The sequence below is a fragment of the Condylura cristata genome, unplaced genomic scaffold, assembly GCF_000260355.1.
Source record: "Condylura cristata isolate star-nosed mole 26May11 unplaced genomic scaffold, ConCri1.0 scaffold00011, whole genome shotgun sequence".
NCBI lineage: Eukaryota > Metazoa > Chordata > Mammalia > Eulipotyphla > Talpidae > Condylura > Condylura cristata.
The window spans coordinates 34959064-34985428 of NW_004567112.1; the positions used below are offsets into that span (position 1 = coordinate 34959064).

A 26365-nucleotide genomic window follows, 5' to 3' on the forward strand; every position below is an offset into this window, starting at 1 on the left:
TATAATGTTATTCACAGATTACTCTGAGAAAACACATCAAACACTTAACAGAATAGGTCAAAGTGACAAGAAGCTTCTGCTGACAACACCAACCTGCACCGTCTTTTTTACCAGGGACACAAAACAAATTTCTCATATTAATTAACTAGGGTTCCCTTCCAGCCACAACAGGCCTGTACGAGGCATGTGATGTGAGCTAAGCAAATTCCCGACTTCTCTAATGAAGGCGGCCAAGGGAAGCGAAGAGTGACAAAATTATCTTGCATTTATGGCATTCAAATCCACATTCATTAATGTCTTTCAAGGAGGAGGCAGGGTTCAAAACAACTTCCAGCAGCAGAGCATGCCTCACCTTGAGCCCCCTCCTCTCAAAGGACTGAGTGGAAGGGCAAAGACATATATGCCCAGTAAAGCATTTAAGCAAGAGGCCTTTCTCAAAGGAGCCAGAATTTCAGTCATGGAACACGAATTAGCGCTGTCACTGAGAAGGACTTGAGCTTCCCAAATGCCATGACTTCTGCACAATTAATTGACCTTGACTGGAATACGATCTCATCTGTCAATGGCTTATATTTGTCAGGAACCACCAAGAGAAGTGAAATTCACCAGGCTTCTCCCTGGCCTGACCTATATCCCAAAAGCAAATGAAGAACAGGTCATGTTCTTATCACCAGTGTTAGCATTATTAATGCAATCTATTTTATGGGTTTCGACTACTACTCTCACTCTGAAATTTTAATTTCAAGGAAAATAAGTAGGGAGAAACTTTACTCAAAAGATTAAAGTGCCCAGTCTAGAGAAAGTATACCATTGCTATGTTTAGTTAAAAATAAAATAATGAAAGCATGGGCGAAGGATCCATGAAAACAGGAAGATACAAATAAGAGAATAAAAAAGCATGCACATGATTCATTTCCCAAGGCTGCTGTTCTACCAGGGAAAAGAAGGCAGTAATTTCCTATTGCCAAGCAAATGCCTTCAAATACAAGCTATTTTACCAATTAAAACTAAAACAAATATCAAAACAGGAACAGTCTTTAAAATTAGGTAGCACTGTCAGAGCTCAGCAGCAGAAAGGTGGGGATAAGTGCAAGAAGCTGAGGAGAGAAGGCACAGGGGATAATAAAAGGCCCAAAGAGCTACTGGGGGGAGAGGGGGAGAAAGGGTCAGGTATTTTGACCACAGTCTTAGGACACCTTGATTAATTCCTAGCAGTTGCTGGAGATTCCCTTTTTCCTTTCAAGCTCCATCAAGGTCCTGGGCTGGTCAATCTTCTAAATATTGTTTTTGAGGTAGGATATTTTTTGTAATTGAGCAACTGATCTCCCATCTTACATGGCTTATTTTTAACCCCCACTCCTCAACCCCGTGATCACGTTGCCTTGATGACAAGAGGCCTAAACTGCAAATCCCTCACCTCCCGTGCACTCCATTTTCTCAGTATCTGGCATTGCGATATTAAATAACTATAAAACTAGAAAGCCAAAATAACTAAATCACCTGGCAGCCAATTTCTGAGAGTTAAACCACAAACCCGGAAAATGGTGGAGTGTGTTGAAATAATGTAAAGGAAACCCATAAATTCAAACTTTATGTTCTGTAAAGAACAAATATGAAAAAGGCATCAAAATAATGAAAGATTGTTTATGTATTCTGGCATGAAATGGGAATGTGTTATGAGAGAGAGAGCAGTGGTGGAGACAGATCGACGAAGCTGACAGTGTGGTATTCATCCTGCACGGTGGAGCAGACGTCCCGCTAGTGGCAGTAGACAGCGCAATAAATCAAGGGCTCTCGAAGCTGTACCTACAGCTTATTACATCCAAGATGACAAATAAATAATAATCCCTGTCAGAGCGGCCCTTTGCTCAAGGATTGAGCCTGAAACCTTTGGCTCATCACTCCTCATCTTAAGTGAAAACACTAGAACTAGGGAATTGGAGGCCACGGTTTGCTAAGCTCATGAAACACAAAACAAGCGGGACCCGGGAACTAGGACTGAACAAGAAAGGTCAAGAAGGAAGGAAGGATAAACATTTAAATAATCCTGACTGAGAGGGGGGCAAAGCAGCAGAAGGAATGTGGGTTAATGCACCCCTAATCATCAGGGGGGAAATAAAAACCCACATAGATTCCTGTCCTCACCCCGGAAAAGAAGAAATGGCAGGTGTCAGTTTAAATTCAGTACCACCAGGCAAAGGGACAGGGACAGAGATGCTGGGGCCCAAACACCAGTGGCCACACCCCTCACAGCACCTCACTGCTCTGTCAGTCTTCCTGTCTTAAGCCACAAGCATGACCCTCCCAGGGGACTGATTCCAATTCTCTTGTAGCCTCGAAGGAGGCTGCAGTCCAAGGTAGAAGGCGGAGTCACAAAGAGCTCTGGTCTCCCCACTTGGCAGCATGGTCAGCTCTCCTTTGTGTTCACTCGTGCAATGATTCTTCGGAATAGGGACAATGGAGACCCCTGCTAAATCTGCCTGGCATCTTGGATGGTATGACCTTGAACTTGTCCCTTAACCTTTATTATCCCAAAGTAGGGATGATCATTTCCCAATGGTCCCTCACAGGTTAGGTGAAGGGTTCCTCTAAGGGTCCTGAATAGTTTCTTCATATCAGCCTTTTGTCTGAGTGGACAAATTGACTTTCCAAACAAGGTCAGCTTTTCTCCTGTCTGACACATCTCAAAGCAAACAGGGAAACACAAAAGGAGACAGGAAAATCTGACAGGAACAAAGGGACCTATACCCCAGCTCTCCCAAAGGGATGCCCCAAGAATATACATTCTGTTCTTAGAACATATAACTATTCTGCTAGCTGCCTTTCAGCCAGCTCACCACAAATTTCCAGCATCCCTGTGCAAACAAAACTATATTTTATGATTTAAGAGAACTACATAAAGTTGGGCCTACCAAAGAGCAAAGAAATCACTACAAAAGTCAAAGTCCCAGTGGGGAAAATAAGAGTTTTTGATAATACCAAGGGGAAGTGGTAACCATATCATGCCAATTGTAGCATACAGTGGATCCTCTACTATGGCTTCACCTACTAACACTTTCTTTAAACAAAGAGTATGAGGCACAGAAGAAAAAAGAAAAACACCTGCTTTGGTTAGGTGCTTTGGTCCAAGTTCAAATTCAGATTCCACAGATGTCAGATAACCTTAGGTAGATAATTTAACCTCAGTGCATTTCAGATTCCTCTTCTGGGGTGAGAGAGGATAAAATAATAGTGCTATTGGTCCATCCATATGACTGTTGAGATTAACTGAGACTGCATGCTTGATAGTTCCTATCACACTCTGGATGCCCAGTGATACCAGTCCCTATTCCAGTGTTTTTTCCTCATTCTCATCACCTGGTAAAGCAGAATTTTCAATGAATGGTGTCACCCACATGATCTATAGATTAAAGAGTCTAAAATACTCAAAACTTTCTATAGAAACACAAACTTCTAATGAAAATAATCTGAGCTTAGACCAAAACTTGGGACAAACTCATTTAAGGTTTTTAAGACACTGGAAACTATAAACTAGTAAATGACTCAATACAATGATGTCCTCAGCCCAATAAATACCTGGGACTCTATTTCTAGAAAATAACTCAAAATGTAGAAAAATAATTTTCAAGGAGACATATATTATTGTTACTATGGTAAAAAAAAAATTGTGGGAGCTAACTATACAGCCCATGGCAGAGTTTTAAAATGTTTTTTTAAAACATGAAGTGCTTATTTTATGGAATACTATACAGTCTTCAAAAATGATGATTATAAAAGCAATGAAGCAACAAAAAAATGCATATGATCTAACATAACATGAAATATCAAGACACAAAGTTGGCCCTTGGCTCTATTTTAATTCAATAGCTAGTATCTCCTGGGAAAAAGGCAAAGATGTGCACAAATAATAGTTATGATATAATTATAGATTTTTTTATAATTTCTTTTCATTTTTTCTGATACTTCACAATGCATTTCTCATTAAAAAAATATTATTGTAGGGCCCTCTCTGGTGGCACAGTGTGTTAAAGCACAGCACTAAGAGGCTAAAGCCACTTCAGCATGAGTTCAACTCCTGCCCCAGAGGTGATCCACATGGCGCGGCAGACCTCTCCTGACATCCCCACTGCTCCCCTCAGTAGTGTACTTCATCAGTCGGCCTGTTCTGCTCCCTACTCTGTCTCTGATGAATCCTCTCACCACCTCTGCACCTCTGGCCTGTACCCCAGTTCTGTATGCATAAATACATCTTTAAAAGAAAAGGATAATTTTTTAATCATTCTAAAATAAACTGTGAATTAAAAGGTAGAAATCTGGAAGAAAAACCTATAATCACTTTTAGTCAATATATCACTGCAGGAACCACTGCTGAAATGGCAGGCAGAAGATGGAATAAAATCATTTTTGAAGAGTTGTTCTCCTGCAGACTTCCCCACCTTCCTTTTCCAGTTACCACCCCCAGTGCTTTCACCAACCCATATAGCCAGTAGCTTCCCATTGCCCACACATGCTTCCACCATTATTGCTGCTATCATTCAGTTACTCCACTATTCACAGGTGACTTATTTCTGGTGCAAAAACTCCCATCTTCAAAGCCTAAGGTATTGGAGTTCCCCCTATACCAACTTTTAAGATCCTACTTGCTTCCACCATTTAATGTTCCAAAGAACTATTTCAAAAATGAAGCTACTATGGACAGCTGGAGATTAGGTAAGAAGATGAGATGAAAAATAGAGAAAATGTTTTCCTATGACTATCCCAAGGCCTGAGTCTTTTCCCTCACTCAGCTGTAGACTTCCATTCCCCTAGACAAACAGCACCTAAGTGTACATAAAAACACATGTACATCAAGTATGTAAGGTGACGGATCTGATCATTATCTAAAAGGGGGAATTATTTCATACTACAGAGTATATCAAGTCATGACAAAGTACACTTTCACTATCTTACCATTGTATTTGGCAATTATACCAAGAAGCTGAAGAAAGACTTCTGTTCCTCAGTCTCCCTCCTTTCTGTGTCTTATTCCCTTACCTCGTGGGTTCAAACTTCAATGTTGGGAATTGATACTTCAACTTTCTTCCTCAACATTCCAGCTCAACTCACTGCTACTTGGTAGATTGAGACTGTGTCATGCAGGAGAGTCAAGACGCGAGGCAGATTCCCTGTAGGGGCTGGGACAGCACTCCGACTGCTGGCCTATCCACAGTGTTATGATGGGCCCAGTGACGGTTTACACATGGCAGGAAAGAACAGGAAACACCTTCCCAGTATCTCAGAGACAGGATGAAAGGCCATCCAATGTGGCCTGCATGGCCACCTCTCACTACTCCCAAGAAAGAACTACCTTCCTGGATGCGGCCATCCCAAAGTCTAGAAATGGGCCCCGAGCAGCTTTGGGATCTGGGGCCAAGCAACAGGACATCATGCCAAATGGATCCACTGCCCAAGATTAATTTTTAAAGCACAGATTTTGGGATACAGTTGAGTTCATGGGCTTCAAGTGGGTGGACTTAACACAAAGGTATGAAAAAGAAATAATGCAATCACTTAATATACCATTATCACTACTTAAAGGTCTTTTTAAAATATGAATGTGGCAATTTTGCTAATACATACTATATACATTTGCAACAATCTAAGAAAGCTGAAAGGTGGTTATTGTTGAATTGAAAAAGTCCCAGAATCCCACTAAGAAAATAATGTGAGACAATAATGCATGTTTCAGGTATACACTATAACTGACTTAAATTATTATGGATGTACTTCATACTTAATTACCTTTCTAAAATATGTCGGGGTATTTTGTCATAAAGTATGCAGAGTCTGCTGTACCTCTACTAAATACTGCTCTGAATGCAAACCCTTTGCTAATGTTTTTATTTGAATAACTTATTACCCAATATAGCAAGCATCAACACATTTTATAGAACCAGAACTTGGCTCTCTGAAATTCTTCCTACCCTAATGCCAGTCACTGTTGGGAGCATTTAGTTATAAATTGTCTTTCAATAAAAGTAAAAGCTCCCAAAACAACAAAATGAAAAGACACAGCAGCTTAAATCAAGGGAAGTCAATTTCCACATGCCGATCCTAAATATTTCATGGCCCTATTTTATTCTGACATTTGTAGATGACTAAAGTGTTACAAAGGAAATAAAATGCTGATTAAAGAGTTCACTGTCATAAAGGTTACTGAATTGTAAATGGCCCTTTCCATCTTCCTGTTAATAGGTACCCAGCTGTAAACATCGTGAAGGATGTGACGGGAGGGCGGCTTCCCTCCTTCAGGAGCTGTATATACATTAATCACTGAATCACCAAGCCATGCTTAATTGCAAGCTGTATATCACACAAATCCATGGTAAGTAGAAGGAAACTCATTATTGCTGCTTCGTAACTACTGGGTACTTCTCATTTTAACCTCCTCACACCTGGGACACTTTGTTGCTTTACAACAGGAATGCAGAAAAGGTATTACACCACTAATTACAGCCCACACTGGCACCTCCATCTCGGCTGCCTGGAAGAGAAAATGGGACTCTCACAGATCTGCAGCCATCCGGGGCTTCTGCCTCATTGCCGTTAAGTGAGTTTTTATATCCCCCCTCGCCACCCCTCCTCCCTGTTCCCTTCCTGGGGACAACATGTTGAAATCCATTACTCCTTGAGAGTTTACAGAACTGTTTAAATGATAAAGAAAAAAAAAACCCTGCAGTATATTTTGCTTTGACAAAATTATTGATTTAAATCCCATACAATAGCACAATACTATTTAAAGGTCAACGCAAGAAAAATGAGTTTACACCCGAACAGAGCCAAGCTTATCTGTCATGAAAGTGTAATGATGTGTTTATTCCCTCACTAGGGTGTATATATTTTTCAGGAAGATATAACAGTCTACTTGCAGGTGAAATCTGCTCTTAAATGGGAATTTCAGGAGATATTTACATTTCAGATGGTGGGGCAGATATCTATAGTCCTGAGATCCATTTCTGTGCTTCCTAGTCAGTTGAGAATTTATTTTTATCACGTAGAAATTATTCGTCTCACTCCCAGGTCAAAAACGAGACATATACCTAAAAACTATAACCACCACTCATACGGGGATCTTTAAAGAAGCCTAAGGCTGTGAACAGAATGCAAAGGAGGCCACAATAACTGCCTCTCTTGCATTGGGTTGTCTCCAATTTCAAAAATAAAGCAGTCAAATGTTCCAGGTTCATTAATTTCTAGAAATATTAGTCACTAATGAATCTGTGTATTTGCCCTCTTTTTTCCCAGGGCACCCTGGGAATGTCCTGGCCACTGCCTCTCCATTGATCTTGCTTCAGCCAACATTTGCTGGGCTCCAGGTATGATGCTAGTTATGGTTTTGTAAAGTAACACAGTATATATTCTCTCAAAAAAAAAAAAAAAACTTCATTCATTGGCAAATGCGGACTGCACACAATGCAGGCCTCGGACAGTGCAGTGACCATGGTCTTACAGGGCTGACAGACATTGAATACAACATTAAAAGTGAATGAACGTCTAAAGTGGACATGCAGGATGATAGGGGAGCATATAACAAGCAAGCCAAACCTGTCAACAGGTTCAAGGAAGGCCTTCCTTAAACTGAGACCTGAAGGATACAAAAGTATCAGCAAGGGGACAATCAGAGGTGGCCGTGAAGGTAGAAGGAAGGCATGTGCAAGGGTGCATAAACAGGAAAAAGTCTTCTGCAGTAAACAGACAGAGAGTAAAATGTGGTTTGATTGAAGGATAGAGGGGAGGAGAAAATCCTGATAATACTGAGTTCTGAACCTAAGGAGACCACTGGAAAGCTTTAAACCTGGAAGTGATGTGAGCTGAGGCAGTATGAAAAATGAATCCAACTAAGCAAAGGTCACTGTAGGAAATTTCCTTCCTGGAAGGCCATCAGAGCAGCAGTGACAATGACCAGGAGGGGTCAATGCCAAGTTTGGGGTGAACAGCAAAAAAAAAAAAAGCCTATCACCAGCAGTGCCCAAGAAGGGCATTTCCAGGAACTGGTCTTTATTCTGGCGTGTTAAAGACTGAGCAGACGAGGCCCCTGAATCAGCCAGTAGGGTCGGCTCCTCTCTCACAGGTACAATTTGGCTAGTCTAGGGAATGTCATAGCACTGAAATTCTTAATACCTTCCTTCAGCACCCACCCACTGGCTATTAATAGCCCAATCAAAAGCTGAGCTGCAAAAATAGCACTTCCAAAGACACGTAGTTTATTGCTAACACTTGGAATGAAAGCTGCTTTTGAGTCTTTGGTCAGAAGGAAGAGTGAGCCTATTGGCTAAAACTAAATTTGAGGGTTGTCGAAATTTAATCTATCCGGACAGCTCCCTGTTCCCCACAATTAGGGTGTTAGCAAATGGGCTGTCTACAAAGCGGTTTGTATATGAATTTTACTTCTCTTCCAACACTCCTCATGGGGAAGAGGAATTGGTGTTCATGAATCTTCTATTGTTCTATTGTTGGCAGATTCTCGCAGCCTCTCACACTCAGGCAAATGCCTAAAGCTACTTGCCTTGTTGAATGAATCATAGGAAAGCACAGCGAGTCCCATAGTCCATCCTGCAACTGCCCAAATCCCCTCCACAACACCACTCAGAGCAGACTCCCCTGCCTTCTCAGATAATTCTTGATCTTGCACTACCTGCTCCATCCCACCCCATGCCAGTGCTAAGATGTGTCAACCCTCTAAGCTCACCACTCAATCTCATTTGTCCATCATGAAATTGTGAAACGGATGATTCTAGCAAGCATACTTCTTCACCAGATGGTAAAGCAGAGCCATCACTGATCACCTATTTGCAAATTAAACACACCCAGACCCACCTTGAGGCCCCTATCATGAGTCAAGCTTTCCTGGGACTATGGCTCCAATTTCCTCATTCTCCATCCACTTACCCACCCAGTGAGTAAATACTGAGCCTATGTGGCCCAAGAGTTTTTCTATCTATCTCATTTAATAATACCAATAATCTTAGAGCACGTTCTCCAAATGTATTTGATCACACATCCCAACATATGTTGATTTATTTTGCACTATTGCAACATTGAATTATCCAGACTTACCAACATACCAATGTATTCGTGAAACATACAAAATGGATACTTAAAAGGATAGAAAAGAAAATAGAAAGATTTTAAATATATTTCTACTTATTAATGATGTCAGTCTCTGAGTCCACAAAACAATGATATATTTTATGTAATTATTTAAAATATTTTTTCTTTTATTTCACTGTTTTTAAAATGTCAGTGTAACCTTTGTGAAAAATCCACTTGTAATTTTAATTTCAATTTACGTTAAGACTTAGTTTTAATAAATGAGTCACTGTTTTAGTTACTGAAGTGTATATGTATTAGCTTACTGCTGTAACAAACTATCCAAACTTCAAAGCATTTAAAAAAAAAAAAATCATTCTCTCATAGTTCTAAAGGCCAGAAACACTAGAAAGCTGAAATCAAAGTGTCAGCTGGGCTCTACACTCTCTCCAGAGATAATGTGTTCCTGACCATTCTAAGCTTCTGTTGGTCGCCAGCGCTCCTTACCTTGCAACAGCAACTATTCCTCTCTGGTCATTGTTTCTCTTCCTCTTGTGTCAAAACACCCATTGCTTCTCTCTTACAAAAACACTTTTGATTGCATTTGGGGCCTACTCAAATAATACAAGATAGTTTCCCATTTCAAAATCCTATTTGAACCACATCTTTGAAGATCCTTTTTCCACATAATGTAACAATCACAGGTACAGGGATGAGGACCTAATACCTTTAGGGGCGGAGAGAAGGGGGAAAGGCACAGGTTGGGAGACCATTATTAGGACCCACATTACATGTGGAAAAATATAATCATTTGGCTGAGTTTATTAAACATGATACACTTTCAGTCTCATAAGCCTGTCACACTCAGATTTTGTTTAAATTCAATGACCAAATTTCCCATTCTTTTAAGTCAATTATACAAAATGTATGGCAATTTATTTTTCACAAATGAATTTAAAAAACCCTTGAAAATTGCAATACCTTTTTTTTTTAAGTATGCAGAGATGAGTACTTTTATGGATGACACATCTAGACAGCTTTTAGCACTGAGCTCACATGATGAGAAAAACCTTTCCAAACATCTGTTTTCAAAATGTTCTCTCCATAACATGAGATTCTTTCAGAAAGCATTTCCCAACCACATATCATTCCAAAAGATGAAAAGAATTAACTTATGCAAAACACTTAAGATATCAACCAACACATATTAAATTTACCTGTTAATTGTGCAATGGTTTCATAAGGTGGTTCTATACATCAAATGAAAAATAGCACACACATAATGCACAAATAACACATAGGAGAACATATATTTAAAGGGGCTATACACATGCACTGGCATGTAATGGGTATCTAATGAAAGATCATTTCTTAAGCTTTTGCTTTTAATTTTGAATGGAACATGAAGAGCACTTAACAACCACAAAGTTGGTAAGGTCCCCCAAATGCACAAGAAAGCATCTTTCTGATGCCAGACAGTCATACCACCTTTTACCCAGAGACATTAGCACCTAAGAATCTAATGCAAACATGCCAGCCTTTGGGTTACAACACCTGTCATGTTGGTAAATGCCATGTCCATAACCCAACTGTAAGAAAACTACACTCCTCGAACTTAAAGGTCTACCTTGGATCCATAGTGAAAAATCATTCAGAAAGTATGACGTCTTATCTGTTAAAAATGAAAAATGTTATAATGTTCTCCACCCTGTCTAAAACCTTGAGTCTACCACACGCCACCAATGTCTAAGGCAATAACTTGAGCTAGTTTAAAAAAAAAATAGGTAAACTAACATAAATGCTAACCAACCTAATTTAGACTCTGCTGAGTCACAACAAAACAGAACATCAAGTCATTTCCCAGACCCAATCACCATTTCCTTCATCTTCTCAAACTGAGTATAACATGAGAAATTGTGTTATTTTCAAGTAAGGCATAATGTAGGATATTATGAACAAATCTATCAGTAAATATTTCATCCTGTATAGTCTCTCCATCTTGCCTCCTTGTAAAGATTCTGCTCAATACCACATTGTTGTCTCATCACCACCCTATACATCCTATCTCTTATCAGTAGAATTTGAAACAAGTATTCTGAATCTAGTACCTGAAACAAATATTAAATGAATCTGTACCGTTACAATCAAACTATCATCTCCAGGAAAATGATGGTAGCCAAGAAGTCTGGATCTGGAGAAGCAAGAAGCTACAGCACAGAGAACTGCTGGATGAAGTGAAAGTCATCACAGAAAGACTGTAGTCACCAAGATGTAGCTATAACGTGAACCATACAACAAACACACACAATCAACAGAACTATGCAAAAGATACTCAAGCAAATTCAAACGTAGAAAACCATATTGGATTCAAAACAAGAAACCTGGACTTGCATCCCCATTTTGTATCTCACCAATGTATAATCTTGGGCTACTTATTAGACCTCCATTTCCGCATCTATAAAAGTGAGTTGAACAAGCTCACCTTCTGAGAAATTTTTAGTTCAATTATTGGTGGTCAGTGACCACCAATCTGTGTGCTGCTAAATCAAGTAACACTGTTGTTATGTTGAAAGATGGTTTTAAGAACCATGTGTTGTACAGACCAATCATAAGTCATTAGAGGTATTTACCGATCATGTCTATTCTACTTTTTTTGAGTCACAAGGTAAGAATGGGGCTTTGTAATCAGTTTTGCCAGTGAACTGTGATTTATTTATTTGCTAAAACAGGGCCCTTCAAAACTCTTTCCAATTTTGCTCAGTGTTCAGCAACATTCAAGTCGTCAACTACTTTGCCATTTTGAGTCTCTGTGCGTCTAAATCATCAAAGCTCCTCTTCCAACCCACAATGTGTATGAAGCATTGTGAGAAAAACTTCTGCACTGTTGATTACCTTTGAGATCCTGGAGTTGTTACTGCAGAATAACAAAGCCAGACCTAATTGATTCAACAGGCCATTTGGAATTAATTTTTTTATTATTACTTACCCATCATTATTGCTGCAAAATACTATCCATAACAATCAATCATGTCTTTATAACTGTATTTCTTAAGATTAAAGCAGGTATTTCATACCTAGACCACATGATTCACTTTTCAAGGTGTATGTCTATCACTCTACCCACTTCTCAAAGAGTTTCCTGCAAAGATCAAGGATCACCTCTCCCAAAAGAATGAAGAAGGTGAAAACACAACAATCACAAAAAATAACTTCCTAATATAACAATCTCTTCAAGGGAAAAATAAAGCAGACCACAAATGAACACAAAGGAATTCCTTTATAACCAAGCTGATGGTTAGAGGCTAGGCACAGAGATTTTTGCCCACAGAAGTGTGGTGATAAGACATACAATCTCCCACCTGGGCGCTGATTATAAACCGCAAAGGAACTGGGTCAGTTAATAAAAACTGCTGAAGAGATGGAGACAGGTGCAACTCTAAGGGTGACTTTATGAGGTCTTGGAGGAAGGAAAAGGGGAAAGGAGAACAAATTAAAATATTAAATAAAAAATAAGCTCTGGGGCACACAAAAGGGAAATGTGTAATGCATATAAAATTTAAGAAGAAAAAGCTAAATTGGGAATGTGTGTGTATGTATATGTAACTTTCAAAAGCATAACAAGAAAAAGAGGTAAAATAAAAGCAACTTTATTCTAATCAGTTGATAAGTTATTTGCTTTGAGGTTTTGGGGAAAATAGTATAAAGAAAAGAACAACACATGTAATACTTAAGAAAACTTATTGGTGATATTTTTTCAGACAGAGTGAAACCCTAACCCCTGTAGGATCATTTCTTGTCTTCAACAAAAGACGACACACCCCAGTCCTGATGACTCATCACAGAACTGCTGCAGACAGAGAACAGTCTGTGCGACCTCAACCCACATCCACTCAGTGGGCAATCATCAGGCACCAGATGTACAGACCTGACTTACAACAAGGGGCTGGGTGAACTCATACTGGGTGTGCAGATACTGGGCCTCTCACAGATGGAAGGAATGTGCAATGAATTAGCAGACAGTGACTGTCATTGGTAATAACTTCTTATTATGTCAAGGAATTTACATGTAGATCAATGTGAGCAATGTGCACTTGCTTATGCTGGCCATAAATCACTATCGATTGGCACACCAATTCCTTGCCATAATTAGGAGTTATAGACAGGGTGGCAATATTATCTTAAATATTGTGTCACTACTCTCCGTATATGGCTGACAATCCACATCATTCCCACATTGCTGTTCTCACTCTCCGCAACACTGCTGCTGTTGTTACTTGGAAAGAGGAGTGGGGAAATTAAGTGAATAAAATGTCCCTATGAGCAATATCTACCTGAGAGATTCCCTATGCCCTATTAGAGATTTTAAAAAATGGGAATTCCTCCATATCCATATTGAATTCCTGTGTGCAAATGCAAAAGTTGGCAACATGCTGCTCTTAATCTGATTTATGCACCAATTTATTTTATACATTAGGCACACTGTATGCAGGCTGACTGATGCATAAAAATTTCATGCAAAAAAGGACTCACTCCCGTACAACTGCCTTTCAGTTATTATTACCTCTTGTGGATCGCATCCTACGGTGGGTAGGACAAATGACTCCATATACCAAATGCATTTTGCCCACTGTACAAACATTTTGATCTGTTTCTCTTTCCCCTCAGCTCCAACGCTGGAAAACTAAAAACACTGTATCTTAACTTTCTGAAATCCTTTAATGCTACAAAATACCCACTTGTGCAGAGAACTTCTTTCCATGTTCACAGTTAAACTATATATTATAAGCACATATACAGCAGAGGCAGAGATAGACACATGCTTGCTAGACACATGGGTGTTTGGGGTTAAAAATCTCTTTTTGGTTAAACATTTCTTTCTCTATCATCACCATGATGCATTTTTTTCACTACTATTCTAATTACTTCCCAGGGATATATGGTCCCGAGAATATTATTAACAGCAAAAATCCAGACCAAAAAAAAAAGGTTTTGGGGTAGGGTTTTTAGATGGGGGGGAGGGAAACAGCTGGAAAAAGCATCTTTCTGTATTTTCCTTTTATTAGAAGTCTCCTTTCATCCAAGAAATATGGGGCCTGAAATAAATTGTACCATCCTGCTTTTTTTTATTCAAATCCTTGCCAGAGCTAGGCAGTATGCTAATGAAAACAGGTTGATAAATGACTCCCTGATATTTTCCAGACATTTTTCTCTCAGAAGTGCTCTAAACTGATGTAGCTCAAAGAGAATAAGGCGCATTAAGTCATTATATCAATTTTTGTTACCCAGATACTTCAGTCCCAGTTAAGCGCTGACAGCCAATATAAAACAAGGCAAGGGCATCATACGACTCCATCGATCAAATCTTGTCGTAGATAGATTGCCTATTACACAAATAGAACTAGCGGATTCAGTTTGTAGTTTTATGCTCTCCAATTAAAGGATAACAGGGTACTTTCCCATAAATCTGCTAATTGCAACTGAATTAATTTAACAAATTTCTCCAAGCACAGAGGAAAAAGCGATTGGTTAAGCTAATGTAAACTAGCACAGGTTGTCACAAAGAGGCTCCCATAACATCCTTTGGCTATACCTTGATTGGGCAAGGTGTCACAAGTATTTAGCTACATTGTGCTTCTCTGGCAACAGACAGCTGACAAGCATAAAACACTGCACAAATAGGAGATAATTTATTTGTGGTACTTTTTCCTTTCCCTCACTCCCCTCTCTTCCCCCACCTGAAGAATGAAATAACTCCCTTCTTGCATCTAATTAATGTTTCTCTCCAAGCAAAGCTGTTTTTCTAAATCAGAATTACACCAGCCAAAGCACTACATTACAGAAAGGGGTCTCTCCTTGCCACGCAGGCAACAAAAGTGATGGGCAAAAAGTGGAACAGCTGCCTACTGCATTTCAGAGAAGGAAGTAGCTCCACGCTTCTGAATAGGGCAGGGGAAATACAATGCTAGGTGCCCACTCACACAAATTCAAACACACAGGTAACTTTAGACCACGTGCCAGAATCGGTGCAGGTGATTCCAGGCCATGAAATAAACTGTCACTAGAGAATCATGCCCTTGCTGGCTCAGCATAATGGAGCTGGGGTTGTGATGATCACCAAGCACAGGGGCATTCCAGTGACAGCTTCCTGTCTTCCTTCTCCAGCGTGCTCAGTCAAGCTTCAGCAGGGGCTGCAAGCAGACTGGCGATGCCTACAATGGCCTCAGACAGCTAAACCTCAGGGATTCACAGGTGATAAGGGTGAGGAAATGCTATTGGAACTGAAAGTGTATTTTCCAGATTTGGTGGCATAGGACAGCTTTTAAATATCTTGTCCCATTGTGCCCATATTTTTAGACTAACTATTCTAAATGCGAGCTTGCAAAATGCAGTTGCTGTATCCACATCTGGCAGACATGAACTCCAGCTGAAAATGGATAGGTTTCAGTTTTAGAGGGGGTGATGGAGACAAAGGACCTGGGAGAAGGGTCAATGCAGCCAAACCAGGATAACAGTCCTCCCCAAGTCAAGTCAAACTAAAGTCAGGCATCTCCAGCCCTTCCTCTTCTCCTTTTGTAGGTACGGCTTCAAGCTTCCCCAATGGGAAAACTGACTCACCTTCACCTGGGACAGTGGAGGTGAGGAGTCCTCTCAGGTTAGACACTCTTTTCCAAAGTACTTTTTAATACTGATCCCTTTTATGTGCTTCCACTAATAGAATGCTCCATCAAGCCATCCCAATTTGATGGTACTTGAGACAAGAACCACCTGCACTTCGTACTATGAACATGGAACAGGGAACAGGCAAGTGACCTCTGAGTGTACAACACATACAACTTTACTGGCTGAGCCATCTGGCCAAGAAACTATGTGATTCTGCAAAGGGAGACAGCGTAGTTTGAGTCAGATAAGAAAGCAGGGCCCTCCCTGGTGGCGCAGCGGGTTAAACCACAGCACTAAGAAGCGAAAGTCACTTCAGCATGAGTTCGATCCCTACTCTGGAGGTGACCACATAGCGCAGCAGACCTTTCCTGACCCACCTGCTGCTCCCCTCAGCAGTGTACTTCATCAGTCAGCCTGTTCTGCTCCCCACTCTGTCTCTGGTGAATCCTCTCACTGCCCCTGAACCTCTGGCCTGTACCCCAGTTCTGTATGCATAAATAAATAAATAAATCTTTTTAAAAAAAGAATAATAAGAAGAACAAAAGCTTAGGATGCCTACTCCTATGCATTATTAGTTTGCCATTCAGTACCTAACCAGAAAGGAAAGTGACACATACACACCAAAGTCAAAAACAGGCATTTCCATTCAAAGACGTGTATGTAAAAATGCTGGCTCAAAGTCCAAGACCTGGGTTGCTACCCCGGCTCTGCTAATAAGCAGTTGTGTGATGATGCTGGGATCCTACCTAGAGATCTTGTCCTCATCAGTATCAAAGAACTTCCCACTGTTTTCCAGCTGCAGAGGCATGTGGAGTCAAACTCCAGGGTGCTCCCAGCACTTTCTAATAGAATACATAATAGAACTGTGTGTATTGCATATACAAAGGGTAAGTATTATCTTGTGATACTTCTGAGTCAGCTATGCAAATATCTATGTGTATACAAGCTTTAAGAGAAAATATGTTTTGATAGTCTTTAATGTCAGTCAATAAAAAAAAAACAACGAAATTATAAACTGAAAGTCTCCAATCTACTCCACCCCAACAACTGAATGTGAATATTATTTAGATGTATCTTCACATGTTCCCATAGAAGCCACCTGCAAGGGCTGGAGAACAGGGAGGCCATAGCTTTGAAAGGATTGGTGCAAAATTTTCCTTCCAACAGCAATTCATCAGTCATTTCTGATGAAAATGACAGAGTAGGAAAGACCTCATCTCAGAGAAATGCCTGTCTCCATGCAGATAATGAACTGACTCAGCAAGGCCCCCATTCTTGCTGGTGTGAGCACCATACTCAGTGCACAGTGTGAGGGCACAGCTCCACCACACACAAATTCTCAACATAGATTTTAATACCAGGTACCCCAGGAATGTGAAAAGCCCCTTCCAAAAGGAGAGGAGCTGAGCACTCATTTCTTATCTCATCTGAAGGCAACAGCGGCTCCCCCATGAATGGTGGAAAAACTATTTCCTACATCATTTGATGACTCACATGCATGCATATTCAATAGCATGGACTTGTTCCTTACTAAGGACTGCAAAAGGTTGGCCTGGAGGGCAATAGTCCAGCCGAAAAGAAACTAGATGATCCTCAAAACGCTATATAAGATGAAGGAAAATCTAGAAGTAACTGCTCAAAACCTGCAATTCGCCAGTCATGCTGAGCCCAACATGCAATAATTATTTTAAGTGGGTCTTGTGATGAGCTATGATCTGATGTGCTGGTTGGAAGAAAAGACTGAGAATAAGAAGTGATTTCATATTACATACAGGTGAGGTCCTGGAGCTAAAACACTTCTTTAGCTAAAATGGTTTCTATTATTTGACTACCTTCTAAATGAACATAGCTGAAGGTTTACAGAACTTGATTTATGGAAAATGTGGAGAATATAATACTATAAAGATAACCGCAGGAGACTCATTAATGAGGAAAGTAAGTAAAGGGGCTTTGGAACCATCCCGCTAGATAGGCAACAAATATTTATTGAGCACCAGCTGCGTGTCAGGCACTAGACAGTCACAAACAGGGTGAACAGTAGGCACAGCCCCCTCTCTGACTGAGGGGAGCCTCTATTCTGGTTAGGAAGAGTATTGTTAAGTAAGTTTTACAAATAAGTAAGTGTCACAAACAAAAGAACAAGAGTAAGAAACAGCATTACTTAGTTTGGGGGAGTTAGGCACAGTCTTCCCTAAGAAAGTGCCACATTTAAGCTGAGAAGAAATAGAAAGCAGGAAGAGGACAGCAGAGAGGCCCACAGGCGTGCCTTCAGCCTCAGGTCTCCTGCCCTAGCCGTCACCACCTCTGCCTTCTGCATCCATCGTCCCATCTCCGCCAGCAGATCTCTCCACACCCCCACACATCTATTTCATCTCCTCTTAAATTGCCACTGGTTTTCTGTTCCCCCTGACTAGGTGGGTCAGCCCTTCATCCCCACCCCCTCGACCACTCTGTTTCTGCAGCAGAAATGCTTCTTTGCAGCTATCTAGCCATCTAACTGATTCAGGTTCAAACTGTAGCTCTACCACTACTCATACCTGTGTGACCATTCATCTCTTGTGCCTCAAAGTCTTCATCTGTAAAAGAGAGATGAGAACAGGTCCTACCCCGACATGTTTGGTAGAAAGAATAAATGAGAAGATACCTCTAAAGCGCTGAAGTCTGTACCTGACACACAGGAAGTGGCTGATAAATGATCTTATTGTTTTATTGTGATTCTCTGCTTGTTTGTTTTCCATACTCCAATCTCATATGCAAAGGGGAGTTCAAACTGCCCTTTGGTTGTGAAACTCTCCAAACTTCCTCTACATATACCCTGAAATGTAATGTCATACCTTCATCACCATCTTTATCACACAATGCTAAAATTACTTAATTAGTTCTTTGGTCACCAGAACCCAACCCAGAGGCAAGGTCTGATTTATCTTGCTTCCTCAGTGTCTGGAATCAACAGTTCTCTGACAACTTGCTGTTAGAAGATGGATGGATGAATGAATTGCTAATGGGTTACTAGATCAATGAAGTAGCCTGGGAAACTCACCTTGGCCCTCTCGCTTTCCTAAAGGTGTATCCCTGCAAGCCCCTGAGCAAATAGGTTAAAACTGATCATGTATACACCACATCTGGCCTGAAATGCCAACACCACTGTCTGCTACCATTTGAACAGCATCTTGGGGGACTAACCCTGTCCTACAGCAGTCAGGGGAACCCTCAAATCCTCAAGGAGAAAAAAAATCTCTCTTCTCAAAACATTTCTAAATGTGGTGAAGCACATTTTCTTTAAGCCTCAAGTTAGAAATACTGAAAGTATATTTCTATTTATGCGTATCATTACATGTATAGTAACAATTCCAGAAGCCAGTCATGACTTCACTAGCTGTATGTGTGGCAAAATCAGTGCTTGCATTATCTGAATTCACAAAGTCTATTAAATTTAAGTGACTCACTTAACCACCAGAAGAGAAAAGATCCAATTTTAAAAGTGAAAAGAAGAAAAGAAATAATTGCTATTGTTTGGTTGAGGTTCAGGTAAATAAGTAGAGGGCATATCAAGAAATACAGATGTTCAAGAATATTTGCACAGTAATGCAAAACAACTTAAAGAGTGGGAAATGCTTCCTCATTTTGTAGATCAGCAATGGCATCTCTTTTGACTCTTTAGCTACATTCAGTATCCTCCCTGAGCTGGGAAGCTTGAGGCCACTGGGTTCACGCCCTGATATGCCACAGATCCTTTCCATGGCAGGACAGGTTAACACCCAAATCATTTTTTTGGCACATTCTTCCCTTTGCATCTTGACATGGCAGATTTTCTAGAGACTTTGGAAAATGTTTAATCTCTAATTGAAGGACAAGCTGACTATGTCCCAGGTAAGTTGAAAGCATAGCTGGAGCAGCTAGGGGGAGAGCTAACAGGAGTTGAGCAACGCCTTCGTGAGCTGACACTCCTTCTCCAGAAACAGTGGATCAGATGGACACAGCCACTCCAAGCCACCTCTGCACTCATTTTATAAGACTTAGGGAGGAATATTTGGCTAAGAACTCCCTTGCTCTTACTCCCTTGTTCTTGGACCTTTCTAAAGTTAAAGGCAGACCCCTTCTTAAATGGCCATAAAAGTAAAGTTGTTATTGATGACAGTTACTAGGCAAAAAGAGGACAGAGTAAAGATTTAACAACTCTGCCTGCCCCATGCTGAGACTCCTGGGCACAAGAGAGACCCTTTGACCTAGCTTAGCCCACAAATTCTACTTAAGTTCCTCAAGCAGATTTTCCCACATGAATCTATTGTAGTTTTTCTTACTAATCATTTGTTGGGGGGAGTGGGGAGTGGAGAGAGTGACTGATAACCCCTCACACTTCTAACTTGGCTTTTAACTACAGCTCCAACAACAAAATACTTGAGTCAAAATGGAATGGTAAACAGCTTATTACAGGGATACAGGCAAAACTGGATCTAATCTCCAAAGATCGAAGGGTATCTTGAAAACATGTACATGTTATCCAGGTAAGAGTCAGATCAATAAAAGCCAATAAAAGGGAATATGGGGGACACTCCAGAATTGCAATAAACTGCCTGTACTCTTTGGACCCTGTCAAAACAGCTCCAAGAAAGGAAGAACTACAGCGCAGTGTCCAGAACATGGTAAGAGTGTCATCGATCTTTCAAGAGTGAAGGAAAACCTTTTTATATGTCTTTGCCAAGGCAGCCAAGGATGCCCAGAGCAGAGCCTTCTCCATGCACTATTCCACCAAGGCAATAAACTCCAGGGAGACACAGGCTGCCTTCACCAGCTTTCATGCAAGATGAAGGAGAGAAAACCAACACCATGCAGGACCTTGCCTGACATCCAAAACAGAGTGCAGGACATTTTATTCTCCATTAATTTGGATATACAGTATTTCTCTATGATTACTGTAGCAGGCAATGTTCTTATAAGGTTATGAACTGGTTTTGCATCGTTCCATTGCTAGAATTTAATACTGTACTAAGTGTGATATATCTCAGCCATGATTAATCCTGCCCAGTTCTGCAGCAAGTTTCTATAAAAACCCACTTGAAATACAGGACTCTTAAAGCCCTTGCCAAATCTGCAAGATGTGATATTCACACGGCTCTGACCCAGGCGAGCATGTCTAACTTACAGCGAAACCAACTACCCATTTCCCTTTGTGCTCTGTGGACAGCTATTTATCCCATCACTGAAGCTGGAAATTTTGGTGAGGGGGCTACCCTGGTCAGGTTTCCAACAGCATTATTAATACTGCTCAACAATAAAGTAAATTTACAGATGAAATCTGAATAGGCCTATTATTGTTTTTAGAGAGAGCTAAATAAGCTATATAATTTGTTTGGGCCTGAGAAAGCTCAGCCAGGCACAACAGGAGAGGAAATGCACACAGCAGCCAACTAGCCACCAGAGCTCAGCTACGTGTAAATCCCCTCCTCTAACATCGTGAATTAAGGCAGATGAAAGTTTTAAAATGTCAGGCAAGTCCCTAGGGATGGATATGCTTTATGTTTTTTATACAGTGAACATTAATTTCAAATGGAAAGGGAAAGCAGCCCTCTATCTCCAGCCATTTGCTCCATTTTCTTTTTAAGTTCCATGTGTCCACTTTTAACAGACCAGTCTCAGGGGAATTGATGTTGCGCTGAGTCAAACAGTTGAGCTCCAGGAAAAAGGAAAGTCCTTGTAAGGAAGAAAATAAAAATTCACCACCCTCTTCCAAGCAACAGCACCACTATGGAAGATGTGACCTGGAGTTAGAAAACAGAGCTTTGCATCCTGCCTCCAACTTCTTCCAGGGAGGTAGCCTGTGGAATCACTTCACTCATCATTCATTCCCTTCACAAAGTTTTCAGAGGAATAAAACTGTACATGTAATATAGAGCAACTAGATGTGCATACATATAAATATACATGTGCATATGTATAATTGTGTGAATGTGTGTGTGTATAACACAGGCACACACATACATTCTGTGTAGTTGGCTTAGCTCTTTAACAATCTCCCCTCCTATTTAACTTGCATAATGCATTTCTGGGCTGATTTAACTGTTCCACAAAGGAAACAAGATCATCAATTATTACTTATTCATTTGCTCATTCATGCAATAAATAACAATGCACCAGCCCTTTTGGGAACCCACAGAAAACAGAAAACTACCCTTGCCCTCAAAGAGTTCATAGTTTACAATTCTTGTGGTTCTTTCCACAAGTTAAATTCTAGGTGAAATTCAGAAGTCTTATCTTCCAATTTAGGTCAAGAAAGCTATCTGCTACCATAACGATGATGGTGCACAAACTGGCGTAAGCACTGATCTGAGTTACAAATCTGGACAGCCATTAAAATTTGGAGTAATGTCCAGCCAGCAGTTGTTCCCTCACCTTCCCTCTATGGCAGAATGTACTTCTGTCATAATGGTCTTCACTATGAGACTTGATCAGACCAGTGAAAATGGACTGGTGTGATATGAGAATTGGACTAAAGTGTGCTCCACCACACTCTAGTTTGACTTGGCTCACAGATGCCACTGTGAGAAAAGCACACTTCACTCAGTCTCTCCTCCATCAGGCTGGGACCCAAACACACACTCAGAGCAGATGTGAAGCCAGTGTACCACTGGGGTCAAGGCCAGCTGTCCTGCAGCTTCCCTGGAGTAGAGCCACCCAGCCTAAATCAGCCAAATCACAGGCAACTTGCAAAGCATGAGCAAGAAAATAAATGAGTGGCTTCTTCTGAAGGATCATTGTGGAAATAGCTGACCAGTACAAGGTCTAAGCAGAATCCCAACCAGAAAATGATTACCTCGTCAAAAGCAATTTGGCACAACTTAACTACTGAAGCATTCAAATGAAATGATGGGACAAAACATGTTTTTTATGGTCAAATCAATCATTCTGTCTCAACTTCTGTGTGCTTGGTGTTAGCTCTCCTGATGTTGAAGGCAATTAACACAAAATAAGTTGATGAGTATGATTCAAATCAATAATGTTAATTGGGCTCTTGAGCATAAGATAAAATGACTTTGAATCAAGAAAAGGTTAATATAGTTTTCCCTTCAAGCAGCACCATCCATAAATCTATAGTGGTCTGAAATTTCTAATTTTATTACCATGCTAAAAAGACAGGAATGGTCTCCCTACCAAATATTATCTCAGTATCCAGCAGCAGGTTAACCACAGATTTGAAATCATATGTAATTATGTAATTAAGCTATACCTGTATAAGGGAGAAGGTACACCAATAATGACAACTTATTTTGAACTTCCATTTTGATATTTTCTTTCTGTCCTACCTACTTCCACTCCCCCATGCCTACTACTTGGGACTGCTTGCTATTTTCTTTTGTAGCCTATTTCATTCTGGGTGCCAGTATTATCCAGTAAAGAAAAAATCAATATTTGTATGGAGCATATACAATATTTAAGGAGATATACTCAACTGGGAAGACAGATTAAAAAATAAAATCAGGGCCTCCCTAGTGGCACAGTGCTTAAAGTCTCAGGGCTATCAAGCTATCACCAGCCACTGTAGCATGAGTTTGATCCCTAGCCAAGGAATTGACCCACATGGCACAACATGTCTTGCCCACTGCTCCCCTCAGCAGTGTACTTTAGTAGATCCACCTGTTCTGCTCCTCTGTCTCTGGTGAATCCTCTCATCCCTCTATACCTCTGGCCTACACCCCAGTTCTTGTATGCATTAAAACAAACAAACAAAAAGAATAAAATCAACACTGTCCTGTCCTTAAGAGTCAGGTTCACTTGGCTATGACTTATAAGTGGCAGGTAGTCAACTATGTACAGATAAAAAATAATAATAACCAAATCATATTACTTGGATAATTTTTGTCTACCTCCCTTCATCCTTCTCCATAATCTACTTCCTAGCATTTTCCTAGACTTTCCCAAATTTGATCTGTATGTAAATGACTCCATTCTTCTGCCCAGAACAGCGTTCAGCTGGTTTAACCTTATCATTAGAGTCCACGCCCCCTGGCCACAGTAACTGGCTCAGAGGTAGGATATGATGCTGTCTTAATGGACTAGTCTGCTGCAATAAATTACCATCAACTAGGTGTTTTAAACAAACAAAAAAATAATTTCTTACTCATAGTTCTGGAGGCTAGCAGTCCATAATCAAGAAGCCAGCATGGTCAGCACTTGGTTAATCAGCTTTTCTTGATCTTCATGTGGCAAAAAAAGAGATCTTTGGGATCCCATTTATAAGGACATGAATCCCATTCATGAGGTTTCCATCCTCATGACCTAATTATATCACAAAGGCCCCATCTCTTAACATCAAGGGTTAAGATTTCAACACATGCATTTTGCGAGGACACATTTAGCCCAGTGTAGACTACATTTAGACCTAGCTGACCAATGAGAGTCAATTTGGGGAATTTTGTTTGAACCCTAAGGGAATTGAGCTTCAGCCCCCCTGCTGGACTGGAGCCAGCACACACTTAAGAGTCAGTTACTGACTCAGACAATTCCTGAAACAATTGCTACAAGAGCACCACAGTCAGAGTTGACCTTTTTTTGTCTTTAAGGAAGTTGAGTTGGGCTTTTGTCCTGTGATTTGCAACTACAAACATCTAATCAATGGAACATGCAAGAGACCTCTAAAGAAAGAGAAATGATGGTGCATTAAAAAAATCTAAATAGAATTCAAAGAGGAGGCAGGGTCAAGTGTTGGGCCTTGAAAACAGATAAACTTTAAATGACTGGGGAGAAGGGGTATGGTCACAGGATAGGAAAGAATGATAAATAAATGAAGTAAGTCTACTAACCAAGATGATGTCTCAGAACAGTAGGTACTGATCCTGCTGCTAATGTTGATAATGGGAAGGCACAAATATACATCATTAACAGAAAACACTTTCTTGTCTAACCCCCACAAACACCATCACGAGATGTATAAGCACCCCCAGAACACAAAAAGAAAAGGGGAACCTGGAGAAAGTTGTGACTTTTGCAATGTCACACAGAATGGATTAGTCACCCACAGAACTAGACAAGATTCTGTGTCTGCCCCTAACCTAACAAATGTATATATGGCAAATTACTACATCCTGTACCACAATTCCTTCAAATTAGTTATAAAATGATGCCTACCTTCTAAGGTTGTGAGAATGAAGCAAGGTAATGCATAAAATGTGCATATCACAATGCCTAGAGCAATATATATGTCCCTTGAATATCAATAATTATTTTTGTTACTGTTTTAAAAAAGGGGTTTCAACCACAGCAGAGGCAAATCAGGAGCAGTGGGCAGCAGTGACAAAGTCGGCACACTAGGTTCAATATAAGAAATAAGTTTTTGAAAACATTTAGAATTCTCTGGAAACACAATGGATTGTTTCAGGACTGAACATGCTATTCTGGAAGTTGCCACTCAGAAGACTAAAGATACTGTGACTTGGATGTAGCATCAAAAGCATGATATTGGGGGGCCCTCTGTGGTGGCGCAGTGGGTTAAAGCACTGCACTAAGAAGCTTAAGCCACTTCCGCATGAGTTCATCCCCGCCTGCCCCAGAGGATATCCACATGTCCTGACCCACCCACTGCTCCCCTCAGCAGTGTACCTTGTCGATCTACCTGTTCTGCTCCCCACTCTATCCCTGGTGAATCCTCTCACCCTCCACATCTCTGGCCTGTACCCCAATTCTGTATGAATAAATCTTTAAAAAAAAAAAAGCATGATATTGGGATGTGGCCCCACGAATTCTTTTATGGTTGAGATTTGCCTACCCTATGAGTATAACAGTGTGGTCCCTAGGAAAAGGGGAAGTTCCAGATTCCCTGCCCCACCCAGAAGGAGGGTGGAGCTGTGCAGAAAAAAAAGGAGAGAAGAGAAGGAAGCTGGATGGGGAACAAGAAGGAGACCTGAGGAAGCCACATGGCGCAGCAAGCATGTGAGGAAGAAACCGTGCTTGTTTCCTGACCCTGGACTGGTTAAGGCAGTTGTGGGTGAGATACCTGTAGGGAGGTGACTATGGCAGTATTTATATTGATTTTGATTTTGCTCTTTTCCTCTCAGATTTGTCTGGCCATTTCTGACCCTATTCCATGGGTACCAGCCAAAAGGTGCTTTAGTCTAGTGGCGGGCTTTCAGGCCTTGCTTTGGACCAATCCCTTTTGGGTAGACTTTTGCCCACAAGGGTGTTTGATTTAGAAGTTATATTCCTTGTGTTCCATATTGTATATTTACTGTATTAAAGTCCCTTTTCATTAAAATTATATATGTTTTGTCTTGTTGCGGCGGATGGCAGAACCCACTTAGAGCAGGCAGGTTTTTGGGGCTTCAGGGCTGCCCCTCTCTCCCTGCCCTGTAACAGATTTGGGGAGCCCTATAACATGAGAACCGCACTCCTGAACCCAGAAACACAGGACTAGCAGATCCTGCCCCCACATCTTTCCAGTTCTCTGTCTTTCACAAGACAAAAAATCATTTACACATTAAAGAAATGCGATACAAATGTGACTGGACTCACCACACCGCACTACACTCTAATGCTGCAAAAAGCTAATTTCAACTGTCACTTACTGCAAGTAAAATGACAAATATCTGTAATATCTGTCAGGTTATGAATACTTTAGAAAGAGTTATGCAGCTGTCAACATTTT

The 26365-nt window shown here is 40.6% G+C and overlaps 1 protein-coding gene across 1 annotated transcript in view; it reads right to left on the reverse strand.

The window, feature by feature from the left end:
- The window catches only part of LOC101635977 (chromosome unknown open reading frame, human C10orf11), a 911709-nt gene that overhangs the window by 685639 nt on the left and 199705 nt on the right, over positions 1-26365 (reverse strand). The window lies entirely within an intron of this gene.